Below are 12,803 nucleotides of genomic sequence, written 5' to 3' on the forward strand. Positions count from 1 at the left end.
CCGGCGGCTGCGGGGAGGAAAAGGGGAAACCGGCGGCCGGCAAACCCCGGGGACGTTGGCGGAGCTGGCTCTTATTTCGGCCTTGGCTGGCGAGCGGAGCGCTGCGCCCGGGGCCGCCGAGCCCCGCTGTGCCCGCGGCTTGGCACGGGCAGGCAGAGCCGGCTGCCAGCGCCGCGCCGCCCTCCGAGAGCTGCGATCGTGCGGTTTGCAAAGCAGCGGCCGCACGCCGGAACCCCTCGCCTGCGGGCGGGAGCCGGGAGCCCGGGCGGCGGCCAACCCCCCCGGCGACGCCTGGCCGGGCCCGGGGCCCGCCGCCGTGCGCCGGGCGGGGGCGGAAAGCGGCCGCTTCCCGCGGAGCTGCCGCTCTCCGCCGGCTGCGAGGGAAACAGGATCCCGCTGCCGAGCGCTGCACGGGAGCCTGTTCCTGGCAGCCGCCGCCTCCCCGGTGCCTTCACGGAAGAGGATACAAGTTGAATATTGTTTGCACGGCCGGGACAAAATATCCAGGGCTGGCGGAGGGGGAGGGGGAGGGGAGGGATTGTGTTCGCCCGCTCGTGATGGCTAATCCGGGCCGGCCTCCCGGCTGCGGCGGCCAAATCGCTCTCGGATCTGCCAAGAGATCAGCCGGTGCCTCTGCCCGCGCCTCGGGCGCTGTTGGCCTTTCCCTGGCTGGCTCTGGCAGCACGCACATCGCAGCCGCCGAGCGCACGGCGCTGCCTCCGCCGGGGCCACCCGCCCGGGGGCCGGAGCGCGGCCGCTGCATCAGCCGGGGGGGGGGGGCGTAAAGCGTGGCAGCGAAGGAGGAGCGGGGTGGGGGTGCCCCGGGGCGGCGATGCCCGGCGGCAGGTGGAGCCCCCGCCGCTGCCCGCGCCCCTCGGGCCCCGCGCCCCGCCGCGCCCCCTGTCCCGGGCTGGGCGGCGCGGGGCCAGCTGACCCTTCCTCCCCTCGCCCGGCCGTCTGGTGGGAACAAACACAAGCTGTTCCCGGACCCGGGCCGCGCAGCTGGCCCGGCGGTGGCGGCGGAGCGCTGCCAAAGGGGCCGCGGGGAAGGTCCTCGGGTTTCCCGCAAGCGCACACAGGCCGCTGCCCGGGCACGGCGCTGGGGCCGCCCCCGCGGGGCCGCCCGCCGCCGCGGGCGTGAACGGCGGAGGGTCTGTGTGTGTGGTGTGTGCGTGTGCGTGTGGGCGTGTGCGGGTGGCGACGTGCCCGGGGAGCAGCCGGGGACGGCGTGCGGTCCGTGCGTGGAAGTCTGCGGCGGCGAGTGCCTGCGAGACGATGCGCGTGGGGGACCGGGAGCGTGCTGCGAGGGAGGCGGCGCGCGTGTGCCTGCGTGGGAAACCCCGAGCATGTGCGATCGCGTGTGCGGATCAGTGTGAGTGTGTGTGGCTGTGTGACAAGAGCCCCCCCGGGCGTGAGAGAGGGAACGCGTGGCTGTGTGCGAGCTCCTCGGCGTGTGTCCCGGGTGAGAGAGGCGGCGAACGTGTGAGCGCTGGCGTGCTTCCCCGGGGGAGGCAGTGCCCGTGCGAGAGAGGCAGCGAGTGTGCGTGGGAATCAACGTGCGTGTGACACGGCGCGCGCGAGAAGAGGCAGCGTGTGTGCCACACGGAGCGTGTGCGTGACACGGTGCGCGAGAGGCGGCGTGCTCGTGTGACTCAGCGTGCGTGCGAGTGCACGCGTGGGCGAGAGCTGCCGAGTGGCGCGGGGGGCGGGCGCGCTGCGGGGCCGAGGACGCCGGGCAGAAACTCTGCCCTGCTGCCGTGCCCGCGCCCTGCCCGGGCGGCCCCCGCTCCCGGGACCGCCCGCGGAGGCCGCTTCCCGCCGGCGGCCCCGTCCCTTCGCCGGACGGAGCCCCCGGGCCCCTCCGCCTCCGCGCACTGCAGTGCGGCCGGCGCCCGCCGGGGGAGGGAGCTCCCGGGGCAAGAGCCGTGGCTGGGCGGGCAGCGGGCCATGGAGGAGGGACCCCACGCCCTTCCCCTCCCGCGCAGCGCCGAGGGCCGCTCTGCCCGTCCCCACCTTGTTTATGTGCGGCAGGAACTGGGATTTTCCATCTGCCTGCTGCGCTGGTCGTGACCTCCGCGCAGGGCTCGCAGGCATCAGCCCTGCTGAGCGGGGTCGGGCTGCAGCGGGAGCTGCCGCCGCCTCCCCGGCGGAGGAGGCTGGTCCTCGCACATGCTGCCGGTGTGAAAAGGGGACGACGGCCACGGCGGGGGGGAAGGGACGGAGCTGGCGGTGGGAGGCCCTAGAGACCTGCCCTTCCCGGGGAACCCTGCCAGTGTTGTCCTGCCTCTGCACGTCCAACCGCTTCGGCACAAGTTTGCTCTTTCCCTGCCCCGGCCGGATCCTTCCTGCCGGGGACGGCATAGGCCCTTACAGGGGTTTCGGGGTGGGCGTGGGGGATCCCCAGCTTCCCTGCTCCGGAGGGAGTAGGCGACCCCGCTGCGGCTGTTGGAGCACTGCCGGGAGAAAGGCCCTCAGCTCGGCGCGGGGGGCGGCTGCTGCTCCGCTGGGTCCCAGAAACACGGGCCCCTCCATGGGAAAGATGCTGCGCCGGCACGGGCGCCGCTTCCTGCTTGTGTCTGTGACTCTCGCCCGAGGGGGTGGCCGGGGGGGACACACGACACGAACACGGGTCCTGCTTGCCCTGGCAGGGAGGGGGGCTGCCGGGGGGGGGGACACGGACGGATGCGAGATGGATGCGGGATGCGGGATGCTGTCCGGGACGTGGTGCGGCCGCGCTCCCCCGAGAGCCACGTCCCCGCCGCCGCGCCGTGCGGGAGCGCCGAGAAGCTGCGGAGTCCGGGCCCCGGATCTGCCCGTCTTCGTCCGCTCCCGGACACGGGCGAGCCGGCGCTGCCCCGCCGCCAGGCTCAGCCCTGGGGGGGTGACCCGCGGGGGTCCCTCGGAAGCGGCCGGCTCGGGCGGGGGTGCCGGCGGGCTTCGCCTGGAGGCGGCACGGAACCAGCGCTGCGAGGGAGCAATGGCTCTCCGCCTCCTGCGCTATAAAGCAGAGGCTGGCTCTGTCTGAGCAGCCAGCAGTGATAAGAGCTGATTTACAGGTAGGGGTGAAACGTGCTCTGAAAACCTCGTGACACTTTCCTCCGGTGGATTCAAATAATATATAAAGACCGTGAGGTGGCGATCTCCCGGGTAGCTCCTAGGATGCGTGGCGTTGTTGTTAACACATGTTTCAATTTTGGATTGAGACTGTCAATTACCCGCTGAGCTGCGAGTCTTCGCCTCAGGCGGGCTGGGGAGAGGGGACGGGTGTATTTATTAACCTCTCAAGCCTGGCGGAGCAGCGCTTCCAGCCTGTCGCCCGGGCTTTCTCGCACCTTCCCTCCACCCCAGCCGGTGCCACCCGGGCTGCTCCGGCGGCTCCCGCTGCCTGTGGCAGCCGTAATTTGCCTCCTCCGGGCCCTGCGGAGGAGGCTTTCGGTCCTCACGCCAGCAGAGCAGCGCGGTGAGCCCCACAGCTGCGGGGGGAAGGCGGCTCGCCCCGGCCGAGCCGGGAGCGGCTCTCTTGGCCGAAACAGCCCCGGACGGAGCGGGGAAATGCGCGGGCAGCGTTTCCCCGCTCCCCAGAGGCGCTCTCTTTCTCGGTCGGAAAAACAGGCCAGCTCTGCTTGGCATAGCCGCTTGGGTTTAGGTTTTTTTCCCCCAAGCGGAAGAGACACCCGTCTCCCCCGGAGCAAACAGCTCCGAAAACCCGCTCCAGAGGCAGGAGCGGAAGGGCTGACAATTAACATTTCATCTGGTAGCGGAGATCTGCCGGCAGATCGCTCGGGGAGCGCGTCGCCCCCCTCCCGCGGCGTGCCCTCGCCGCATGGCGGGGGGGCTGCTCAGCGCTCCGCGCCCCTTCCCGTGGGGGCTTCCTTCTGGACGAGCCCGCCCGCTGCCCCCGACCCTGCCTCGCACCGCCCCGGGAACGCTCAGCCCGGGGAGGTGCCCAGCACCGCGGTTTGCCCTATTTGCGCTTCCGCCGCTTCCCCTTCAGTCACCTGAAAATCAGCCACCCTAACTCGCTCAACGTGGCGCTTGCTTTCCCTTTCCCTTTCCCCTCCCTCGCCGCCCCGAGCTCCCAAACTTCCCTGGCCGGGGCCGTGCCGAGCCGAGCCGAGCCAGGCGCCCCCCGCACGGCCCTGCACGCCTCTCCGTGCTGGGAGCCGGGAGTGCGCCTCTCCGCACCAAGCCTCCGTGACGAGAAAGGCATCGTAGGCAGCCTATAAATAATTTCCATTATGTTCAGCTGACAGCGCGAGGCGATTAATTTTAATAGCTGTATATTTGCCTGTTTCTCCTAATGCTCTGTAATGAGATGAGAAGCCATCCAACCCCAGATGGCTCCAGCCGCCTCGTTATTTATTTATTTTGTGTGTGCGTGCGTGTGTGTGTGTGTGTGCGCAAAAGAGGGGAGAAGGGGAGGGGGTGGCAGCGGTGGCAGCGGTTCCTGCGGGGCCGGCAGCCCCCGCCCCGGGCTGCCCGCGTCCCCGCCGCCCGCGGTGCAGCCCCCGGTGCTGCCCGCGGGCCGTGGGAGCCATCATGACACTGCACATTCAGCCGCCGGGGACCGGCCACTCGTGCGCACCTCCGCGGCCGCGGGGCCCGGGGGAGGCAGGCCGGGGGCCGGCACCGGCCGGGTATTTCGGGGATATTTATTTAGTCTCTCCGGTCGCGCAGAGCGTGACTGCGGGAGCGCCGGGGGCCGATCGGCGCGGGAGTAAATGCGGCGGATCGATGTCGTTCGGGGTGAGGGGAGGGCGAAGGGGACCACGGATCAAAGCCCATCCTATTAACCTAAATTTCGGCTCTGCGTGGCCTGCGGTCCGGAGGCCGGCGGGCGGGGAGCGCTTTGTGGGAGCCGGGAAAGCAAACACGCCGCCCGCCGCCGGCACCAGCCAGCGACGTGGTGGTGTGTGTGGCGGTGTGACAAAGCCTCGCCGCGCTGAGCAAGCTGTCCCTCAGCCCAGGCGGCGGGCGGGGGAAGGGGAGGATGAAGGGAGATTTCGAAATGTAGGAACGGCGGAGCGAGTCCCAGATTTGGGGATTGCAAAGGTGTGTGTGTGTCTGGGGGGGGTGGGGGGGGGTGGTGTCATTCCCGGGTAGGACGAGGCTGCTTAACCAGGTGGAACAGCACCGAGGCGAGCACCTGTGTCTTTTTCTAAAAGGCGTGTACTGATAATTACGAGAGTTAATTGCATTGCTTTGAAGGTCATTTGAAGTTACGGGGCTGTGTTTTCTTTTCAGGCTAGCAGACAATGCCCGTGCGCTGTTTTAAATGTAAATCAGAGGGTATCCGCATAAACCTGTATTGTAGGATCGAGGCGTAATGGATTCACTCCGGCTGTGCCTGAGCTCGCCACAATACAGCTGAGCCGCCGAGCTGGGAGCGCGCCGGGGTTTCTCTGCGGAAACGCAGTTGCCGAAGAACATGAAAAGCATTAAATCGTGACGGGAAGGGGGCGGCAGTGGGGGGGGATGCGTTTACGCTCGGCGGGGGAAGCTCGGAACCGGAGGGTGCGTTGCGGCGGCGCAGCCACCCGTCGCTAGCAGCCGGGAAGTTTCTCATCCCGACGAGGCACGGGGCTGGCGTGTCACGCACCGGGGCACCGGCGGGGGCGGCCCCGGCATCGCTCCTCCCGCGGGCGGAGGGGGCACCGTCCCTTGTGCCCCGCCGCCCCCCACCTCGGGGACGGCCTTTCCCAAAGGCTGCTTGGGGCGGGGGGGCCGGTCCCTCGCCTGACTCGGGGACGTTGTCCCCGCCGCCCCCACCCTGTCCCCGGGGAGGGGCGAGGCCCGGCCCGGCCCGGCCCGATACGGAGGAATGTGGCACGGGGGGGGACCGGCCCGCAGCGCGTCCCCGCTGCCTCTGAGCCTTCATTAATGGCACTGCCCGGGGCCCGGGCGTCCCGCCGAGCTGACCTGCCGTGCGATTAGCCCGACGCCGCGGGGTACGGCTCTCCCCGGCGGCGCTGCCAACCAGCCCGGCCCTCGCTGCCCCCGCTCCGGCACCTGCAGGCGGCTCCGCCGGAGGCGAGGACGTGCAGCACCGAGCCCGCAGAGAGCCTTTCTTCCCTCCCCCATCCCCTTTCCTCGCTAATAACAGGGCATCGCTCAGAAGACGGTCGCGCTGCACGGAACAAACACTCATTGATTTCCACCGCCGGGCTGCGGAGGGACGCGGGGCGCCCGGGAAGCGGGCAGCCGCGGCGAGCCGAGCCGCGCTCCCGGCCCCGCACTGGGGGAGAGGGACAAGCGGGGGGGGGGTGTGTGTGCAACGAACCGGGGAGGTACCCGACGGCATCCCAGACGGGAGGGTGTGCTCCCCCGGGTGCACAGCGCACGTCCCCGGGGCCGCCTGTGGGGAGGACGCCCCCCTCCCCAAAAATGTGCCGGTGACTCGGGGTCGCCTCCCGAGCGAGTAGCCGGTCGGAGGGGCCGCGGGGCGAGCGGCGGCCGGGGGACGGCTGCGGTCTGCCCCTTCCCGCGGCGCCGGGCCACCCTCGTGCAGATCGCGCCGTGTCACCTCCCTGATGGCAACCACCACCCGCCTCTCCAGAAAAGTCGTCAGCCCGGTACCGCCGCTTCCCCCGTTGTCCACGGCAACCGGCGTATCTGATTGAACCTCGTTGTAGGCAGTGACACCCGCGTAATGGATCATCCTGTCAGTGCTTTTTTATCACAGGCATTTATTTTGGTCACGGCTGGTGATAACTTTGGTGTTTATCCCTTGTGTCGTTACGGGCCCGGCCGCGATCTCCCTCCCGCCCCCCTTCCCCGGGTGGCGAGCGGGGGGACGGGCCGCTCCGGGGCGGCGGGGATCGCGGCTCCCTCTCCCCCCCCCCCCCCAGCCCCGCCCGCCCGGGCGCCGCTGCGAGGGGCGCCCCCGACACCCCCCCGCGCCCCGGGCTCCCGCGTCCCCGGCTGGGGACGGATCGATCTGTTTGGTTTGGTTAAGCGCCCTCCCCCGCTCGCCCCGGCCTCCCCGGGGCCGGGTTATCTTGGGTCATGCGGAGCTGGCGCGGAGTGCCGGGTGCGGTAAGAGGCTCCGGCGGAGCCCTGGTGCAGGAGGGAGTCAGGGGAAGAAAGTGCCGTCCGCAGTTCTCCATCAATCCAGACACTTCAAAAGTAAATAAAGTAGGGCAGGGAAGGGCCTCCAGGGAGGGGAGAGAAGAGGCCTCTGACAGGCGATTGTCCAGGGCGGAGCCAGGGCTATTTCCAGCCCGGGAATAACAACACTTGGGCTGCGGTGGCTCCGACCCGCGTGTCCAGGAAAGACCGGATCTGGGTGTTTGTTTTGCTTTTAATTATTATTTTGACGGAGGGCTGGCGCAAAGCAGGCAAACAATGACCCCAAGCCGTCCGAGCGGGGCACCGGGGGGGCCGCGCCTCCCCAGCCGGGAGGGAAAGAGCCCAGCGAGGGGGCGGGCGGGGGGCCAGGTTTGCTGTCCCCGCCGGAGGTCGGGGCCGGGGCCGCGGGGCCGGGAGGAGCCCGCTGGGGCTGCAGGCGGCGGGCCGGGCCGGGGGCGGCCGGGAGGCGGCCCCGCAGCCCCGCGGGGAGGCAGCGGGAGGCGGCACAGCGGGCAGGGAGGGCCGGTGGGAAGCCGGGCCGGGGCCCCCGGCGCGCTGGCGGGCGGGGGTGCAGGGGGAGGCCGCCGCGCTTATCTGGGTCACTGGGGTTAGAAGGAGCAGCTGATAGGAACAGAGGAGCTGAGCTCCCGCTGCTGCAGAGATAGAGCCGCGATACGGGCCAGGCAGGCACCGAGCTGGAGGAAGGGCGGGAGGGAGGGAGGGAAAGAGGGAGGAGGAGGCGGCGGCTCGTTCCGGCTCCCGAGCCGAGCCCAGGTGCGCTGTGGTTTCCCTGCGCTCAGCGCTGCGCTCGGCAGCCCCCCTCCCCTCGCTCCCCATCCCCCGTCCTCCCCCCCCGTCCCCCTCCAACGTTTAACCCTTTCCCACCTCCGCGGGGCTGGAGGCTGAGGCGTGCGCTGGCCCGGCCGCGTCCCCTGCGGTTCCCCACTCCCTCCGTGGCAGAGACTGATCGCGGTAGGGGAAAAGGGGGGGGGGGGGAGAGGCTGGCCTTGTGGTGCCGAGCACCGCCCTCGGGCAGCTCCCGGGACCCGGCTTTGTACACACACACACGCACACACACACACACCCAGCTGCGCCGAGCCGAGCCAGCCCCGGGGCCGGCCCCCGCCTGCTGCCGCCGCCGCCGCTGCTGCTAGCGCGGCCGATCTCGGTTACAGCCAGCCACCCCGCGGGGTTTGGTGCTGCAGCCGCCGTCTTCCTCCCCCTCCCCGGTCCCCGCCGCCCTTTTCCTTCCTGCTCGGGCTGGGCTGCCCCGGAGCTCCCCCGGCTCGGCGGCGGCGGCCAGTCCCCGCTCCCGGGCCGCTGCCGGCGGGGAGGCGGATGCGGAGCGGCCGGGAAGGGGAAGGGCTCTCCGAGCGCCCCCATCGCGCGCCCAGCCCTTTAATCAATTTCACCCTATTAATTATTAATTTTACGCCAGTCAAGCTTGCCCGGGGGGAGGGGAGGCTGATGTCAGTCGGAGGCGGCGGCGGGGCCGTGTGCCAGGCTCCCCGCTCAGCAACTTTCGGCTCCGCTGGCTCGGGCAGCTCCGCTCGCCGAGAGCCGGGGGAGGCGGCGATTCCCATTCCGGTGGATGATGCGGCCCCCCCCGCACACACATCCACACACGCTCTCCCTCTCTCTTTTCCGCTCCCTCCCCTTCTCTCCCCGCCCGCCCCCCGTGTAGACACATCCATACAAGGGCCCATTGCATCGTAGCGATGATGGATCGTGCCTAGCGGGGGTGATTTGGTGTTGATCGCATATTATCACGGGCAGGTTGGACTGGTTGCTGATGGACGGCTTTCTAGCAAGCCGCTCCTTCCGACGCTCGGGGAAGCAGCTCGATCGAAAAAGCAGCTTGCTTTTAACTCCTTCTCTCACCAGCACGCGTAGGGCAAAGCTTAGCATCTGTCACAACAGCTCTCCGGGTAGCACTTTTCCCTCCTCCCACTCCATTTTCGCCTCGGCAGCCCCGCCGCCGGCTGGCTCTCCCCAGCACCGGGCGGGCACCGGGCAGAGCCGAGGGGGCTGGCAGCGAGGGCCACCCCGGCTCTTCCGCGGGCGAGCCGCCTGCCGGACGGCGCCGTGCCTCCCGCGGAGGGCGACGCCCGTGGGGGTCCCCACGCCCGCCCGGGGAGAGCCCCCAGCCCGCCGCCCCGGCTCGCTCCCCGCCCGGGGAGGCCTGCTCTCTCCCTCGCCTCCTCCTCGCCTTTTTTTTATGTAAGTGCATGCAGATACAAAGGCGGTTTCGTAATGCCTCCCGCCTGCAAGAGCCGGGGACCTTGGCTAACCTTTCGAAAAGCCGATGGCAAGTGCCTGTGACCAGCCCGTACTGACCGCGCCGGGCACCAGGGGAGGGTCATCATTTCGGGGACAGGCAGCGAGGTAGCCATGGATCCACGGCGAAGGGCCTGCTCGCAGCCTGCCTCCCCAGAAACGCTTCGTGCGAGCGCTTATTCTCTGGCGAGAGAGGAAGGCGGCGGAGGGGAGGCTTAACCCTTTCGCTCCGCGCCGCCAGCCGCCTCCCAGCCGCCCGCTCGCCCGCTCTGAGCCGCGCCGGCTAGCCCGGGGCTCGGGGCAGCTCCCGCCGGGGCCAGGAGCCAGGTCGGGCGCTGGCCCGGGACAAACTGCCCCTTCCCCACGTGATTGTGCACGACGGTGTTTGGCATTTTTTTCCCTTTCTTTTTCTTTTTATTTTCTCTTTCTTTTCTTTTTCTTACACAAGGCTCGAAGGAGATGGCGCGGGGAGCTGCCGCCTTATCTCGGTCTTCGCGGCCGGTTTAACTCCCCCCTGCAGCCCCAGCACAGGTTCCTCGGCCCGGGGATTGTTTTCTGTTTGGAAACCGGAGAAGGGGGGAGGCTATCGGCAGGGAAGCAATAGCTCGCTCTCTCTGGAGAGCTGCTCTCCAACAGGCAGCGCCTTGAAATCTATTTAAAGAGAGGGAAAGGCGGGGGGGGGGAGAACAAAGGGGGGGGAGGAGGAGGGGGCCGAACCAGAGCCAGCGAGAGAGGGAGAAAGCGATGGATCAGCCGGTTTGCAGTGTACATCAAGCTATCACATCTGTATATGCTCCGATCGATGAAAAGGATGGATAATATTCGTCAGCTGCAGACCTTTTTCTTCTCACTTCCCAGGGAAAGGACGGGGGGGAAAGAAGAGAGGTAACAGGGAGCTTCAAGGCCAGAGGCACTTCCTGATACGGCCAAATAGAAAAGAAAGGCTGGGGATTATTACTGTTATTAATTATTTTTATTATTCTACAGCAGCCAAAGGGACGACCAGGGGACCGTGCGGCCCTCTCTGCCCGCTTCTTCACGCTCCCACTCCTTTCTTCTCCCCCCCCTTTTCTTTCTTTTTTCTTCCTTTTTTTTTTTTTTTTGTTGAAACTCAGCTGCTTCCTTGCAGGGCTCCGAAGATTTAACCCTTTGCCCGCGGAGGCTTGAGGTGGGTAAGCACAAAAGCAGATCGCGAAAAGCCTTGGACTGGAAAAAAAAAAACCCAACACGCGCCCAGCGAGCAGTCGGTAAAACGCACCGTTACACACACAGCGACGTGGTTTGGCTTTAGGGAAGACGAGGGGGGAGAAAAAGGCAAGAGAGAGATGTAGCCTCTCTCTCTCCACCGCCCCCCGGCTCTGCCAGCCCCTCGCCTGGTGCCGGCAGTTGCACTCTGAGTAAATAGTTCCCACACATGGTCCACATTTTGCACAGCAGCAGCGTGTTTCCTCTCGGTCTCTCGTTGCTGCTCTCCGAGCAAAGCAAAAAAAAAAAAAAAAAAAAAAAAGAGGTTTAGAGGAAGTTAAAAATCAGGCGAGCTGAGAAAAGACTCTGTGTTACACACATCCTGAATGAAAGCGAAAGCCCAGCATTTCGGCCCTCTGAGCGCCAAGCTCTCACCTCCTTAGTAATGTCACTAACCTACATGTTGGACATATCACAGTAATTACTTACACCCGGCGAGACGGGCTCTCGGGCGCTTACAATAGCCGGGCTGGCTGCGGAGCCCGCCGGGGGGAGGTCGGCCGGCCGGCTGCCCGCTCGCCGCCTGCTCGCTGCCGGCGCGGCGGGTCGGGCTGCAGCGGCCCGGGGGAGCGGCCCGGGGGAGCCGGGCTCTTTCCCCGCCGCCGGGGAATTCCTCGCCCCTGGAGACGTGGGTGCCCGGCAGCCGAGCCGTGTTTGCAGAAACGGCGATGTCCTAACCCGCCCGGCGTTTGCTTTCCCAGGGCACCGAGCGTCCCCGGAGGGGCGGCGGGACGGGGGGAGAGGGGATGCTGGTGTGCCGGGCGGTCCCCCCCCGGGGTGCGCCCCGCCGCCGGAGGGTCGCGTCCGTCCCCTGCGCCCGGGTGTCCCCCCCCGGGCCTGCGAACCGCTGCCCGCCCCGCAACTGGGGAGCTGGAAGGCAGGGTACCGGAGCGGTGTGCGCCGCTGGGAAACCATTATCCGGTGTCCTCCTTTTCTTCTCCAGCCAGGCCCCGGCTCCGTCCCCACCCGCCCCTGAGCCGGGATCAGCCAGATGATCCTCCGGCCGCCGGCTGAGTGGCAGCCGCTTCGTGGGTAGCTTTAGGGCTCGGCCACTCCGTGCTCCCGTGACCCCGCCGCGTCTCTCTCCCTCCATCGCGGCCCCTCCGCAGCCCGGTGCCCCATCAGCTCTCGCTGAGTGATATTTAAAAGAAGGGTTGCATTCTCCCCAATAGAAGCCCACTCGTTTCCTTGTTGCCAGGAACAAAGCGTACATTCAGAGGGGTGGCTGTTGACGGCTCCCTCTGTATAGCACTGGAAAGCGGGTGGCCTTTGGTTACTGGCAAGGAAAATTCTAATCAGGGTGCTTGTAAGCGGGGCTTTATAGAAGCTTAGTTACAAAAGGCTTACACCAGAGTAATGCAATAACTATAATAACAGCCAGGGAGCCCTAAAGAGGGTGGAATGTGCTTGTGTCTGGATGATTTTCCCCGCTAGCACAGAGAGGGACTGTTTACCGCCAGTGCCATTAAGTATCGCTGGAAACTCACCAACCGCAGACTTATTTCAATATACTTTATTGTTGTATCTGCTCTAAAAGCAGCTTGCTTCGGACGACTTTTAGATCGTCCTAGAGGAGAAGGGGAGACAGGCCGCCCTCGGGTGTCGGAGGAGGCTCGGAGCGGAGGGGCAGTGCCAAGGGTGAGGGAGCTGCGAGCCGGGGCCCGGCCGGGGCGGGCTGACCGGAGCGCGTCCCGGCGGGCAACGCCGCCGCCGAACAAAGCGGCGAGGCGAAACGGCCCCCCGCGCCCGGCGGCACAAAGCCGTCGGGCTCCCGCCCCCGGGGGTGGGCAGCGACGCCGCCTCCGCCGCCCTCCTCGGCCGATAAGGGCGAGGGGGCCCCGGGGCGGACACCGGGGGGGCGCGGGGGGCGAGCATCGCCCTCCTGCCGCTCCGGCCGGCGGCCCGGGGCGCCCCGGGCAGCGGTAACCCCGCTGTTCCGGCTCAGCCCGGCTCCGGCTCGGCGCGGCTAATGGGATCAGCCGCTGCCCTCCGCCACCGCCGCCGCGTGTTGATTTTTCCAGCCCGCCGCCGCCGCCTCTCCGCCCGGCCCCGCTGCCCGCCGTCCCCCAGCCAGACCCAGCTACCGCTTGGCCGCCGGCGAGGGGCCGCGGCTCCGGAGGGCAGGAAATGGCTTGGCCGGGGAGCCAGGGCGGTCACCCCGCCCCGCCGCGATGCCGGGGCACGGCGGCGGCCGGCGCGGGAGCGGGCTGCGG

Source organism: Ciconia boyciana, chromosome 1, assembly GCF_034638445.1.
Source record: "Ciconia boyciana chromosome 1, ASM3463844v1, whole genome shotgun sequence".
In the NCBI taxonomy this organism is placed as follows: Eukaryota; Metazoa; Chordata; class Aves; order Ciconiiformes; family Ciconiidae; genus Ciconia; species Ciconia boyciana.